Genomic DNA, 16,333 nt, shown 5'->3' with positions numbered 1-16,333 from the left:
TAAGTAGATGGTCAGGGTTGCGGTCAAAAAAAGAACAAATAGTTTAAAACTATTTTAATGTCCAACGTTTCGCTCCACTTCATCAGGACTAAAAAGATACAAAAAAAGAAAAAAAAAAAGAAAAGAAAACTGAGAATATTACTACAATAAGGTAATTTAAGCTAGGATAAATATTATGTAAAAATAAAGTGATAAAAAATTACATATAAATAAAAGGAATGAAGACATAAAATACTATCAGTATAAAATAAACTTGAATAAACAATGATAAGAATAAAAAATACGTAAAATATACAGTTAAAAAAGTACAGGAGATGTACATAAAACAAAAACAATATGAAAAAAAAAAAAAAAAAAGAAAGTAGAGATTAAATAAACGTCATGATTTGTTTATATTTTATCTTCGAAAAGACCAAATTGAGAAGAAAAAAATTGATATAAGCTTATAATAAACAGAAAAAATTACATACCTTTGTAGATAGTAAGGATAAAACTGAAAGAAGCCTGAAAGCAGAAAAAAAATTAACATATATAAAAATTAAATCAATACAGTAATACTAAAACTAAATCAAAATATTGTTTATATGTTAAAATCCCAAAATATAATAATCAAGAATTCGGGGAAAAAAAATGTTATTTATTTAAAATAATAATTTTATTAAAATCAGCGAAAAGAAATATAAGCAGCTGAACAACAAATACGGAACAAGTAAAAAAAGACAGATTGAATATTAAATAATTGAACCTAATAGTAGAGAGTTTAAAGACAAATGTTATTATATTTTTATTATATCATATTAATATATCTAATAACCGATTGTACTTCCTAAACACTAATAAGTCCTGCTCACAAAACCTCTTTGACTTACAGTTCAATAAATAAATCTCACAGACATCAATTCAAACCCCGATCAGCGTTTTTCCACTTAAGCTATGCACCCATTAATCATAATTTTCTTCTCCCTCCAATTCTCTGCCAACCTCTTTAAACTGTAGTCTTAACTTCTATAGAATTTTCCATTTTATAAATAGATTTAGATAGTAGAAAAAGTATTATATTAAATATCATTCTTTTAACTCAATGCGTAAATTACATTTTTTTTTAACATTTCATTTACTATACCCACATTAAATACTTTACCTCTCATTTTTCTCAAAAATGTATTTTAGTAATTAATTAAAATTGTTTTTAGAGTGCTACCAATAGGTAGTTCCTCTACATGCCTGTCTCATATGTCTGTATTATTATGTACAGTTGTAAATGTCAATGAATAAACAAAAAAAAAAACTATTACAAAACATCTCAAGTGATAGGGATAAAAAGAGGAGTTAAAGCTTTTGTTAATTATTAAGCTTAGGAGTTAATTATTTTTGTAGAAAATACTGGTACTTTGAGGAGACTGGATTTCATGTCACGTAATTGTTTTACAAAACTAGAGGTAATTTTTATCTTATTCTGTAAAAAAGCTCAACTAAATTAACATGAAAAATTTAGTGAACAGAGGTGTTTTCTATAAGGAATGAATGTGAAGTCCATTAGGCGGCTCAGGAAATTATCGTAAATAAGCCATAATTTTATAAAAGAGAATTTCGCTTCCCCTCTCCCCATGAGTTATAATAATAAAATCTACGAGGATTCCACTAGGATGCAATCTGAAAAATAAATAATCTAAATAGCCCTAAGCTAACCGAAAGAAATATATGAAAAAATACTTGATTTTTTTTCAAGATGCAGGAAATTAATGTATCGCGACGTTAATGTAAGTTACACGTGTTTTCCGAATACATAATCCTTTGATACCTTTTTTTAACACTTTAAATAATATGGGTTGAAAATGAGTATAACGGTGAATCTTGCGTAGAGAAGATGAATAAAAATAATTATAATAAGAACATATATAGTTGATCATTCAATCATTACATTCTCCCATCAAACCTAATGCGGGTAGTAGCAAAAATTCCGTTTATAACATATTCGAAAGTAATTTACAAAAAAAAATATTCCAGTTCCCATTAACTTGCACCAAGGCATGTTCAGATCTATCAGCCAAAAATCTTTTGAATTTTTTTTTCTGAATAGATATTAAATATCAGAGTATAATGGTGAAGTCTGGTGGCTATACATGGACCACACAGAGTAGCTGATCAGAAATTCATAGGAGAAGACTTGGTCCTGAAAAAGACAGAGATCATGGATAAGGATACGCGAAAAGACTTCTTTATATAAGATGGGACAAGGACAAGCTCTTAAAGTCATCGGCAATGAAAGACACGAGGGCACTCTATAACCCACAGGTGGCTTGGGGTCACCATAGAAATATCGATCCTCGTTGGTTCCTGGATACGACGCTAGGGCGTAGCAGTTGTCGAGCACTCCGAATCCGAAAGGTTTGCAGAATCGCCGCTAGATGCCACCCGTTATTCCCTCCCAAATATGAAAACTATCCGGCTTTTTCATATTTTTTTTTTTTTTTTTTAAGAATTAGAAAATTTCGGTGAAGAATTAAGCAGATATACTTATACTCTTATTTTATTTAGCTAATTAAAATAAGAGTAATTTCTTATTAATAATTAAAAAACACTAGTTTCAGAGACAAATAAATAAATATTAAATAGTTTAATATAGGGATTTAGGAACCTCTTAAATTAACTCAGATTTTTTAAATTTTATAGTGTAATATTGTTTTTAAAATATTTTCTCTGATTATCAAAAAGTAGTGTATTATTACTTTCATAATTTTTTTAAAATATGAATGAATATATATATATATTTTTTTATAGTGAGCCTTGCATATAATGGTTTACTATCAACCTCCGGATGGGCTAATAATGAAGCAAAAATTATGCCGAGAAGAGTACAGATCCACATGCTACGGGAAGCTAATTGGGAATATGTACACTTCACATTGGATATTTTCTCCAGAGGTATCATGTTTAACATTTCACTTAAAAACTCAGATGTAATGATGTAAACATAAAATAAAGTAAGTAGAATTGAGATTACTTAATTAGGATAATTTGAAATACTTTACTATGTGTTTTATTTGTTTGCCAACTGAAAATTACATAAAAAATACTCCCGGAATATTATCAGTTAGAAACTATCTGGGTTTTTTTTCTGCTCTTATTCAAAAAGTAATTTCAATCTTGATATTTTAACCTTTTCGGCAACTGGTTCTTCACTACCATGCTACAACTCTGAGATTTAACCCTTATAGACTGCCCTGCTATTCTCAACTCAAATCAAGTAATCCAGTGAAATCTAGATCACAAAGCCTCTGTCATCTGTATATTTTCTTAGCATCTCTACTTTGTCCTCTTGTCTTCTAATAATTTTTCCTCCACTCTTTGAAATTATTCTATTGGGTGATTTTCTTTAGAAATGAACTAAGGATTTTTTATGTGTAAAACCGAGTTACCTCTCAGTTTATTGGGCATTGTGACATCACTATGTCTAGGTAGAATTTGCAGACAGCAGGCCTAACCCCCAGCTGCCGGTGTTCAAGTATCTTGATAGATTTTTGGAATTTGCTCTAAAAAATGAGAGATTTTATCTCCTTAACTTTATTGCCAGGCATAGGTAATTGCTTCAGTGAGTTCCAAATGCTCAAAAAAGGGGCTGGCTGCAATTAGTATTGTGCAGCTAATTAATCGTAACAACATTCATTTATTGCAAGATCGCTGATTGACAGTGAGAAATAAAATAGTAATTAAACTATTATTTGTGAGCCAACGTTTTGCAGTGGAGCTCCATCAGGGCTAAAAAATATACAAACAACAAAAATAACGGTATAATTTAAGGGAATAGATAACAAAATAAAAGTAAACTAAGATATGGCATTAAAATGAATTAAAATATGCAAAAGTTTATATAAAAATGAATAAAGTAAATTGAAGAAAAGAAAATTTAAATTTGCTTTGTTCATTTTTAAATACTTTTACACATTTAAACATACCTCAGTTTACTTTTATTTCATGTTATCTATTCTGTTTGTTACATTATTTTAGTTGTTGGTATCTTTTTTAGCCCTGATGAAGCCTTACAAAATAGGGAAAAATTTCTGCTCAAAATAAATAGTGTAATTAATATTTGAGTTCTTATGACCTCACACGGACCATCTTTCTTTTAAATATTTATTTATCTACTAAATTCATCTAACCTTATTTAATAATCAGAGTATATTTAATCTAACTAAATTCACTTCCATCTACGTTTTCTCAATATACACATTCAACTACCAGGAGAAACAGTTATAAACTAATTATATCTCAACAATTTTAAATCCAGCCTAAACTAAACTAAGGGTACAGTAGAAAAGAGAGTTTCCACAATATATATAAATTTAAACATATTTTTATTTAAACCTAAAACAAAATGTATATTCTTTATTGCAGTACAGAATGTTCTAAATTCTATATATCTACATACCTATTAAGGACTTGTTTCTCACCAATTTTATTATGTTTATGAACTCACGTGATTAAATTATAACTGAGTTTTGTTATTATAAGTCAATTTGAATAATAACCATCTAATAAGATAGATCTGGGATTTAAAAATTGGTGGAAATGAGTTCAAATAAGTATAACTAAATAAGTTCGATACCTGTTTCCCTTAATTTTTGAGCAACAAATCAATCAGATTTAAAAGTTTTCATTCAAGTAAAAATAAATTATATCAGAAGAATCAATTGCGAGATTATCTTGTCAGATGGTTAGTCTATAAAGAAATAGAAAATTTAAAAAGCCATTGACAAAATTAGTGAGCAGTACATAATTAAATCATGATTTAAACATCTTTAGAACTCAATTAATTTTGAAAAAAAGTTTCCCTCAATACATGAAGTAAGAGAATCAATTCATATCAACAGAACTACTTGTTTTCATCTCCTCTTTAATTATGACTGATCAGAACTACTTTATATAACATAGATATTATTTAAATGACTTGTATAATTCAAATTTAGGAATGATAAAATAGTAAGAAAATTAACACTACCAACAATGCCACCACTTAACCCATCAAAATCCAAACCTACAAGGACAGCCTTAATACTATCCTCCTACATAATTCTCAGCCCACTTCATGTTTAGTTTACCCTTCAGTTCAGAGTTGGGCAACTTTTAGGGATTTATTTATTCCAAGTCCAACAAATTAACTAGTCCAATTTAACCAATGTGATGCAGTTACTACAATTATATTTACCAGATGTATAATTGCAATTTTGCTTTGTATTGCCTCCAGAACTCATTGCCTTTTGGGACTTATATCCTATATTAAACTTCATTTTTTAAAACCTTAAGATGTTGCTTATCTCCAAATAAAATTAATTATTTAGCTAAAAAATTAATCAAACTAAAAAATTATAAAACCTAACGTTAGCTAAAAAATTAATAAAACCAATATGTATGTACCAAATAACAATTTTAAATTTTCTAACCATTATTCCTGCTAATTTATGTTACAGGTACTGAAAATAGAAGTTGAGAAAATAACAATGTTGACATTGACAAAAATTTTAAATTTGGATCCATAATGATGTAAAAGTGATATAAAATGAGCACTTTTTATTTCAAATGAACATAAATGTATAAATTCTAAGGATAATATCATTCAATTTATATTCCTGAGAGGCTTTTAAAAAAATCAAGAATGTGTCAGACTATTTTATCCTGATACCTAACTATTCATCAAATGAAATAAATACCCAGTATTCATGAACTACTAATAGATAGATTACCTGAAATATAATAGATTCATCTGAAACACCATACACATTCATTAAATTAACACCAAAGAACATGACCTAAATTTAAAAAATTTTGGGTAATAAATTCATATGTAACAGTATTTCCAAAGGATACAAATTGTATAATTTCAGAACACTTCAACTGAAATGTTAGTCGAATCAAGTTTTAAACCAGAATGTTTGGAAAGAAATCATTTACAGCACAGAGATACGAATGGAGACTACATAAGAGATAAGAAGAAAACATACAGGAAAAGTGTGGTAACTGGAACTGATTGCCTAAACTACAATTTTAGGATAAATTCAAGTCATTGTGTATAATGAGATATAATCTCTAACTGGTTTTATAAATAAAAAATAAACCATAATGATGTTAATAGAAAAAGAGTAATGGTTAAACTATAGTAAAAGAAAACTATTTATTGTTAATCAACATTTCGCCTCATTTTGCAGGGCTTTCAGATTGAAACAAAGATGACAACTGAGTTGTCAATCTGATAGCCCTGGTTTAAAACTTGAGTAGACTAACATTTCAGTTCAAGTGTTCCGAAATTTTACAATTTGTATCCTTTGGAATTACGGCTACATTTGACTTTATTTCCTAACATTTTTTAAATTTAGGTCATGTTTTTTGGTGCTAATTAAATGAATATGTGGTTGGAAATTAGTGAGAAGGTGTTCCTTTATGGGTATTAAGTTATATAGAATTGAGAACATTCTGTACTATAATGAAGAGAATACAAATTTTGTTTTACTTCTTAATAAAAATATGTTTAAATTTATATATCTTCCTACAATCTACTTCATACGGTCAACTATCTTCTTCCAATATTACTACTTCCAGTCATAGTCGGGGAATCTCCTGGTTCAAGTATTTCAACTTATTTTCACTATTATCTACTTATTATGATCTATTACGAACTTTTATAGAAAAATTACAGTCTGTCATACACAAAGATAATAAATATTAGGGCTGTAAGTATACAATCATACCAAGTATACATATTAAATAGAAATATAAAATATATGTATACATAGTTGACCGTAAAAATTGATATATACGAAGATGGTCGGGGTTGCGGTCAAAAGAGAAACAAAAATAATTTACAACTATTTATTTTCTGATGTTTCGCCCCACTTTGCAGGGCTTCATCAGGGCTAAAAAGATACAAAAAACAAAACAAAAAAAACTGAGAATATTACAACAATAAGATACAATAAGGCAATTTAAGCTAGGATAAATATTATGTAAAAATAAAGTGATAAGAAATTACATATAAATAAAAGAAAGGAAGACGTAAAATAGTATCAATATAAAATAAAATTGAATAAACAATGTTAAGAATAAAAAATAAGTAACAATGATAAGAGTAAAAAACTTTACTTTTACTAAAAAGAGTAAAAAACTTTTTACCCTTACCATTGTTACTTATCTTTTATTCTTATCATTGTTTATTCAATTTTATTTTATATTGATACTATTTTACGTCTTCCTTCCTTTTATTTATATGTAATTTCTTATCACTTTATTTTTACATAATATTTATCTTTGCTTAAATTGCCTTATTGTATCTTATTGTTGTATTATTCTAATTTTTTTTTATTTTTGTATCTTTTTAGCCCTGATGAAGCCCTGCAAAGTGGGGCGAAATGTCGGAAAATAAATAGTTGTAAACTATTTTTGTTTCTCTTTTGACCGCAACCCTGACCATCTTCGTATATCGAAATATAAAATGTATCTACCTACGTTTATATTTATTTATGATGTGTATATGTTATTTTACTTTTTTTTATTATATTATATATGACTGAAAAAACTAGATACATTTAATGTTTGAAGGTGTGGCTGTGCCCTACAGTTCAGGTCAGTAGATCTAGAGAGGCACAGAATATCATTCTGCTAAAATTAGCAGAAACAATTTATCTTAACAGTGAATATCTACTGACAATTTATCTTAGTACAGAAAATTATCTACATATGCTTTCCCCAGACTAGATTAACTGGTAATATAGAGAATAGTGCTGAACTTATTTTAAAAAAATAGTACATTCACGTACCAGTGCTCGATACTAACAAGTATTAATAAGTAGGTACTGCACAAACATAAATTTAGCACAAGAATAATAAAACTTGTATTATTACTTTCTAGGGGTAAAAAGTGTTAACTAGATTTTACAAGGTGAACTACATCTAATAATAGTTAACATATTTTGGAGTGAGCAGTTAAACTAGATACCAACAAGTAAAATATGGTTTTGTTCAGATAGGTTCCAAAAATTTAGACCACAACATAGAATATTCGCAGATGCCTCATTTTCAAAAATAGATGAGTTGATCATCAGGAAAAAGTTCCATTCTGTAACTTAATAGATATATTTAGTTTTCAAAAAAAAGGTGAATTGAAGTTACCATATTGTTGTATACACCACATGATTATAACAGCTAACTTATAGCATAGTTAGATATATCATGAATTGTAATAATCATTAACTATCACAGTGACCGATGGGAATGATGGGCATACAGTATTTATAATATAATATAATATTTATTTGTCAGCCATTATGGTGGTGTTCTGAACTGTTTTATTAATTTTTTTTTGGTAGTACCTCCATATAAATAAATATTAGTATTTGGTGGGGGAAACAAGTCCCACAAGTGCCAACCCCTGCTTACTAACCAAGGTGGGAGGGTCAATATTCATTTTTCAGGCCCCACAAAAATGAATGTTAACTGCACCAGATGGGAATCGAACCCACAACATTCCGAACCAAGCACACTGGGACCAGCACCCCAACCCGCATGGCCGTCACGTCCCTTAATAAATAAATAGGTAAAATAATAAATACATTATATTGAAGTTATGACATACGAATATAAATAAAAAAACAAAGTATTAGGATTTCAGAACTATTTATTAATAAAAAAAAATAATAAGTTTCTTTACCTTCAATTAGAATGAATCCTACAGGGAGGGAACCAATTTCATTAAGTTGATATCTGAAATTAAAAAACAAAAATTAATATTAATAATTAATAGAAAACTATAATGAAAAAAATATTAATAAAAATTAGTATTAAAAACAATCTCTCACCAGTAGTAATAAAAGAGTATATTAAAATACACATATCGATGGTAATTACATGCACTAGTTTGGTGATTACAGCACTAAGATCTGGAAAATTCTAGGTTTTCATAAAAGTTTCACAAATACCAAAAGTGATATACAATATAAATTATAATAAAAAAAGAAAAATAAATTAATAGGGAATAACAGGATGCAGTCAAATCGAAAATCGCTTTTTAATCAAATAATAGAATTAGCGCTTGCAACATTTCTGAAGTTGACAATAGGTATGATATAGTAACAAAAATTAAATTAATAAGCTTAGACTTAGAAATATACTAAAATATATGCTAATAGTTGAGTTAAATTAATAATCAAAAATACAATTAGCTCTTCTATCCACATATACAAATACAGGCATGACATACAGGAAGCGAAAATATCATAATATTGTTTCTGAGACATAATATTGACTATTTTTTAAATAAATGACAGAAAGAATTCAAATTTAAAGTGGCTGATGAAAAAATTGCATGTTATTAAATGGAAAGTGCATATTAGTACTAATGGTATTAAAAGAAAAAAAAAGGTTTTAACTTCACCACCAAATGAGCTGTCACTATTAATTCTGTGCTGCTCAAAGACATATCCCTTTGGTGACAGGTGGCTAATGCAGGTGTTTTTTTAATTTATTATTTTTTAATTATTTATGACCCCTTTCCTGGTCATTCTCACATTAGGGGAAGTAGGGAGTGTTATCTATAGGGTAACACCATATTCTAACCATACTGAGGGGTTTTACTTCGTGGGATTGTCACAGAAATAAAAGTTGAGCCCCTCTCCCTCAGTCAAAATTGAACTGGGTTGCTATAAGGGTCAGAGAATTTTTCACCCCACAAATACAAAGAAAATTTTAGTTACAAGAGAAAAATTGCTTTAATGAAACTCCCCTACAAACTAAAAAGGTAAATAAAAAAAAAAAAAAATGCCTATTTCTAATGTATATCTAAATTTTAACAAGAGTATAATGGAATTGGATATTTCAGGAACGACACACTTGCAATTAATACAAATGACATCTGAATTCTAATTCCTAAATAATCAATTCAATTTTTTTTATAAATAAAAGAATTTAAATAAGAGAAATAAATCTAATATTATGCGAACACCCCTAGTGATATCTTGTACTTATTGAGGAACCATATATCTTATCTTGTCATAAAATTTTATAGATTAGCAGCAATCTATGCAATAAATGTAATTTTTATTTTATTTTTTAATAAAATAAAAATTACATTTATCATTTAGGAATTCAAAAATTCATCTTTTCAGAAGTATTAGGGTCCAACTGACTGTAAAACACAAACTATTAAAAAACAGTGGATCTATTCCAGCAAAGGTAAGTATTAATTAAATATACACATAAGATTTATTTAAGGTTCTCTGAAAATCAGTCAACATTTGGCACATATACCATAGAATAATTATAAATTAACCCCTTCACTTGTAAGCTCGAATTAACTCGAGCACTAATAGGCCAAATTGTGCACACTCGAGATAATTCAAGTGATGTTGTATTTTATGCTGCTATATTTTTTTCAGACTCAAATATTATAAACAATTTGATAATAATAAAATAAATAACAATGATTTATTCTCTGTAATAATCCTCTATATATTGCTTTAGCCTATGTTTACATAGGGAGCTAGGTATCATGGCCGATATTCAATTATAATGAAATTTTTTATTATTTTTGTATTTTTAAAATATTTTTTCCAAGACACAGACAATGTTTTAAATTGTGTTTTTTACATTAAAAAAATTTTAAGCGTTTTTTTTTTTAAAAAACTTTGCGTGAAGGGATTAATCGTGATTATGAAAACATGATCGGCCCCCTAATTATCATTTAAGGGCCACGATGATGAGACACTGATAGCGAGTTATTTTTCAGCCATACAAAATTCTCAAGACTTTCTTGAACATTGAGAATATAGTATTAATTTTTAATGAAACTAGCTAATGTATAAGTCAAGTTCATCAGGTTTAGAGCAGCTAAGGAAAATGTCTGATTCAAACATTCATAAATTTAAGAAAAAAAAAAGTTGTAGTAGATTGTTTTAAGTTATGTACTTGACTAGGACTAGGCTAAGAATTTATTTTTATTCTGCATTCACAGTCAACCATCAAAAATCACGCATTGTACTAGAATGACAGAATGGCCAGTACTGTATTCAAATCACCTGGTTAATCTCCTGTCAGATATTCATCTTACAGAACATTGGTACCTGGAAGGATAGATCTAATAATGGTCCTCACTCTGACAAAGCTAACAAAAATTCTTTATTAACTAGGATTTGAACCAGATTGAGTGGTAAAAAGAAATAGTCACTATTTATTGTTATTTATTCTGGTTCCTAATAAACAAATAATCAAAGGGTACAGGAGAAAAACGATGAGATTCAGATTTTACACAGTACTGCTTGTCTCTCTTTTATATTACCAAAAAACAGAATTTTATCAAAAGAATGAATGGTTGTACAGAAAGCCTTTATTAAACTTTAACAGATGGCACTGAAAACTTGAAGTTGAAATAATGGACACAATTTTCACCTAACTCTTCAATAAATCATTCAGTAACCTTTGAAACAAAGAACTGTGATTATATTCGAAAGGAATATGGTCCGGGTGCGGTCAAAAAAACTCAAATAGTAGAATTATACTATTTTAATTTTACTAATTTAAAACTAAAATTATACTAATTTTTAAAATAGTATAATTCTACTATTTGAGTTTTTTTGACCGCACCCGGACCATATTCCTTTCATCTTTACACACGGTCAATCAATAATCTTCCAGCCTGTGATTATATTCATATAGAACAAATTAGGAATATAATTAAGGCTGTAAAAAAGAAAAGCAATATTTAAAAAATACTATCAATTACCAATCAAAATGATTGAAAACAAATTTTTAAAACTTCATTTAACTAATATTTGTTAAAAATAAAACTAAATAAGAATACTTTTTTTAAATTTTAATTTCACTTTCTAACAATTTTATTTTTTTGATATATATATACTTTCATGACATTTTGGCCTTTTATTATTAAAACTTTGGGCCATCTTCAAACTTTTCTTCCTCACTTTATTACCCCTGTCATCCTGTCAAAAATGTTTGAAATTCATTACAATTTCCATTGATATGTTATAAACTTAAAATAATTTCAATAAATCCCTATGGTGATATTTCAATATCCTTCTACCAACTCTGTTTAAATAAAAGAAATTGCAAAAGCAATAAAGCTTGTAATAGAACAGAGGGACTACCAAAAGAAACCCATAAGTGGTGCAGAAACGTTTACCTTCACTCAATTCATAATACAATAAAATAACAATATCAATAATCAGAATACAATCAAAAATAAAATTTTTATGGAATAAAAAATACTTTTTATGGAAGAAAATTTAAAGTTTAAATTCTCATTTCTCAATTATTTTATAATTTTAATTGCATTAACCAGCTATACTACTTTTGGTGTGGTTCACTGGTTCAATGGTCATTCAAATTGTTGTATTACAAGGGGTCTGTAAGTATACATCAGTAATGTGAAATACGAATTGTAAAATAAACATTTAAAAAAGTACTAAAACTAATCAACAAAAAGGAAAAGAAAAGGAGAAGTATGGAATAAATCTACACTACAACTAGTCGATTGGTACCCTCCAGGGATGTGACAGCCAAGCGCGCTAGGTTATGGGTCTGATACCCACCTGGGACAGTTAATTTTTATTTCTAGGAGGCCCCTTGATGAATGATACGAGATGAATATTGACACTCCCACCTTGGTAAGTAGGCAGCAATAACTTAAAGATAGCCACCGGAGGGGGTGGGCAAAAAGACCCACTAGGTCCACTTCCCAGACTAGCTCCCCAACCAATACCAGTAACTACTCTTCACTAATAAATGTTTCTATTTTGCAATTTATACCAAAATTAGTCGATATCTATAATGGTCTCAACAAAGATTCATAATTCCAAGATATCTTCATTTTGATAGATATTATAGCTGATGTGTGGCTATAAAGGTCTACGTACTATGAAAATAAGTGATCAAAAATCTGATTTTATAAAAAACATTAATTTAACATAATCCTGTCACTTGAATGATTTCCACAAAAAATTCATCAACAAAATATATAACCCAAAAGGCGGGATTTTACTCGGAAAATCGCGGGAAATATTTGATATGGGTAAATGATCATAAATAATATTTTATAATGTGATTCCCTTAAAACAGCAATTCTTTAATCAATTTTGAAATGTTCATGAAAGAAATACACCATACTAAAGCAATTAATTGTGATTTAGGTATATATTACTTTAAAAGAATATACATAAAACTATTTTATGATTAAATAACCATTAAAAAGACATTAATAGATAATATATTTGTTCGAAGTGAACCAAATTAGTTCTGGTCAATGCTATAAATGTTAAGATAAAGAATTATCAATTGCATTGATAGCAAGTTGATTATTTTTCATATACCACTCAAAACACAAAAATATTTAAACATAATAAATATATATTTCAGATGTAGGAGAGTTAACTTCAGAAATAACAAATCACTACTATTGAACCTAGTTTTACAAGAAACCAGATTTACTGATTAATTATTTAATGACATAATGACTAATCTACTCGTGAAATGTAGATCCCTCTAGTTTCTTAGATGATCTGTTGATAGACTGAAATTGAAGATAAGAGTGGGCGTATGACAAGAAAATACCAAATGGAAAAATCTGGACAGTGAAATATGTTATTCTTAATTTATAAAACAATAAGAGAACACAAGAATAATATTATCTTACTTTTTACAGAAGTAAGACATATGATAAAATTTAACAGGTATATATATTTAGCAAAACTGAATGGACCAAATACAGAAGTGCAATACATAGAGATAGAATGACATATTAAAATCCTATAAAATCACAATGAACACGTTAATATGGTAAAATCCAATGAAACATTAGACAAAACTCCTACTTGGAGAAGGTACTACCATCTGGGGGTCCCAGTGCTTCCACCACAGTAAATAATAAAATTTTGACACAGGATAGTGAGAAAAATTGTTATTCATCAAGTAAATGAAATGATATTTCAACCAGAAATAAGTTTCCTGAAGGAATATACAACTGGAGGCTAGGTTGGCTGGCAGCAGGTTATACATTTTTCTGATAACAAAACTCCATTAATTCAAAACTGAACACAACCAAGATATCTCTTCAAGCACCACAAATCTTTGTTAATTCCTATTACAACACCTGAATGAGCTGGCAAGTCTTTTTCATATTCCAAAAAGGAATGAAATTATATTTGATGTTCAACATCAAAATTCTATCAATTTCCCATAAAATATGACATGAAAACTAATTCCAATGAATGGATAAGTTAACACAACAATCATAGCAATATTTTGCGTATTTTCAGACTAATAATATCATATAAATACCGGATTCATCACTGAAAACTTAGACCAAAGAAGTTAACAAAAATATTTGATAAGACTCCTGTCAACTCACCGATGGGGTCGCGGCACCACTTCCTAGAAAGAACACTGAACACTGAACGAAATACACATTTTAAATCGAAATCGAACGAGAAACAACAGAGAAAATCGGGAGAAACGGGAGGTAAACAAAATATTTCTACTATGGAGGTACCACACTAAGTTTACAATTCAAGATGGCGGGTATCAGTTAGAGGAGCTCCTGCTATCTAGCGGTGCACGTCTGAACTACGTGTTGAATGATGATAAATCTTTTATGAAAAAAACCATGCATAAACATTATCAATCAGGAACACAAAAGCATTAACTAAATTATATAATATAACAGAAAATAATATTCGGTTAAATTTTGTTCTATATAATGAATAACTATATTTTTTAATTTTTAAGAGAGGAAATTTAATTAATTTCAATTAAGTAACAATCCTATAAATCAAAAATAATATCAGAAAGCACAAAAAATATGTTTAAAATATATTGTATTGAAAGAAAATACAACATAATTTCGGGAACCTACCAATTTTGTGAGTTTAGTTGGTACTGATACCTAGTGGAGGAAGTCGGAACTACGTGGTAGTATACACGAAACTCCCGCCTACACCACCGATTTGGTATTTAAATGATAGTCTGTGTATTGCTACGATTTGGTTAATTATACCTGTTTATGTTTTTCAACAATATATCCGAATTCAAGATTTAAAATTAATAGATTGATGTTAGTTGATGTAATGTGGTTCTTATTTCGTAGTCCTTAATTTATACCTTTGTATTAAACTCTCTGAACTATTATAAACGACTAAATTAGATACAATAATCCAAACATTCTAATTTAAAAAAAATCAATATCTTAACGTATCAGTATTTCCAAATGACGTCTAATGAACTGATACGGTCGTAAATAATTCTCAGCAATTTTGTAGATATTTTATTCAGATTATTTTTCTTGATTAATCGCAAAAGAAAGGATAAACGTTGAGAACAAAAAAATGAATATTAGTTGCAGTGTGAAAAAATCTCAAATTTTTTTTAGAATTTGGCATATCAGTTAATAACAGAAGTACACCTCGCCTCATTATCATACTGGTCATAACGCCTCACTAAGATATGACAACAAAATCTACTAATATTAACACTCACACCTTTGAGAGAAACTGATGTAAAAGTTAAATTTCATATTCACTTTATTTAAATTTTTATATTCCCTTTTTGAAAATAATGAGAAAAAAAACAAACAAGTATCTGATAATGGATGAATTGATTAATCTGATTGACAGTATGTTTTGGGATTGTATAACTAACGCGCCAGCTAGTGTAGAGAAATACTTTTAAGTGTTTCGACTTCATGCCCTTTTGAAGAAACAATTGACTATAAAACTGATTGTAACTGAGAAATTATGTTATTATATACATATATATATATAATGTAGAAAAAAAACTTAGTATATTTGTTTTTTCTTCTTTGCTAATAAAGTTAGATGATTAGGGGAAAATGTATGCAAATTTTATTCAAAAAAAATTCAGAGATTAAAAGAAAAAACAGTTTAAAAACGAGACACTTATCTACGTTAAAATTTATTGGCGTTTAAACAAGTTTATCTACGTATTCATAATGTTCCTTGATAGCATTTTTCATTATTAAATATGACAAAAACCAACAGTTTGGCACGGTACTATTCTCGCTTCGGCGGTACATATACTAAAATTGGAACGATACAGAGAAGATTAGCATGGCCCTGCGCAAGGATGACACGCAAAATCGTGAAGCGTTCCACATTATAACCCGTGTGGAGTAGCTAGTCTCCCATCGGGCGCCTCCCCAGGTGGCGGATAGGGGGATTCTCACCAGATATGGCGGGAACCGGGGAAATAAAATACCCGGGGTGGACCAAAACTAGAATCAAATCCAGACGCGACGGTTCCTAGAATAGGCGGCGTACTGGTC

General features: G+C 28.7%; 1 protein-coding gene, 1 long non-coding RNA gene and 1 other non-coding gene across 16 annotated transcripts in view; 2 read left to right on the top strand and 1 right to left on the bottom strand.

Moving 5' to 3' along the window:
• The window catches only part of Lar (tyrosine-protein phosphatase Lar), a 969,819-nt gene that overhangs the window by 624,652 nt on the left and 328,834 nt on the right, over nt 1–16,333 (bottom strand). For 10 of the 12 annotated variants that reach the window (XM_067045669.1, XM_067045674.1, XM_067045665.1 and 7 more), the window contains exons 1-3: nt 14,405–14,590; nt 8,699–8,751; nt 471–504 (exon numbers count right to left, since the gene is read on the bottom strand). The gene's annotated coding sequence lies outside the window, so the exon portion shown is untranslated. Of the gene's footprint in view, nt 1–470; nt 505–8,698; nt 8,752–14,404; nt 14,591–16,333 lie in introns of those variants that run through there. The other 2 variants (XM_067045667.1, XM_067045668.1) reach the window with 1 other exon arrangement.
• LOC136795367 (uncharacterized) overlaps nt 1–16,333 on the top strand; it is a 188,476-nt gene that overhangs the window by 142,436 nt on the left and 29,707 nt on the right. For 2 of the 3 annotated variants that reach the window (XR_010842963.1, XR_010842961.1), the window contains exons 4-5: nt 2,782–2,925; nt 5,469–6,422. This is a non-coding gene — a long non-coding RNA (uncharacterized lncRNA). Of the gene's footprint in view, nt 1–2,781; nt 2,926–5,468; nt 6,423–16,333 lie in introns of those variants that run through there. The other variant, XR_010842962.1, reaches the window with a different exon arrangement.
• LOC112210096 (U6 spliceosomal RNA) lies at nt 16,059–16,169 on the top strand. The gene has a single exon (XR_002944990.1). It is a non-coding gene; the product is annotated as a U6 spliceosomal RNA (small nuclear RNA).

Source organism: Halyomorpha halys, unplaced genomic scaffold (genome assembly GCF_000696795.3).
Source record: "Halyomorpha halys isolate HHAL.00 unplaced genomic scaffold, Hhal_1.1 Scaffold438.1, whole genome shotgun sequence".
NCBI lineage: Eukaryota > Metazoa > Arthropoda > Insecta > Hemiptera > Pentatomidae > Halyomorpha > Halyomorpha halys.
Note: the sequence above shows the minus strand (reverse complement) of the source record. Positions and strands in the feature narration are given on the sequence as shown.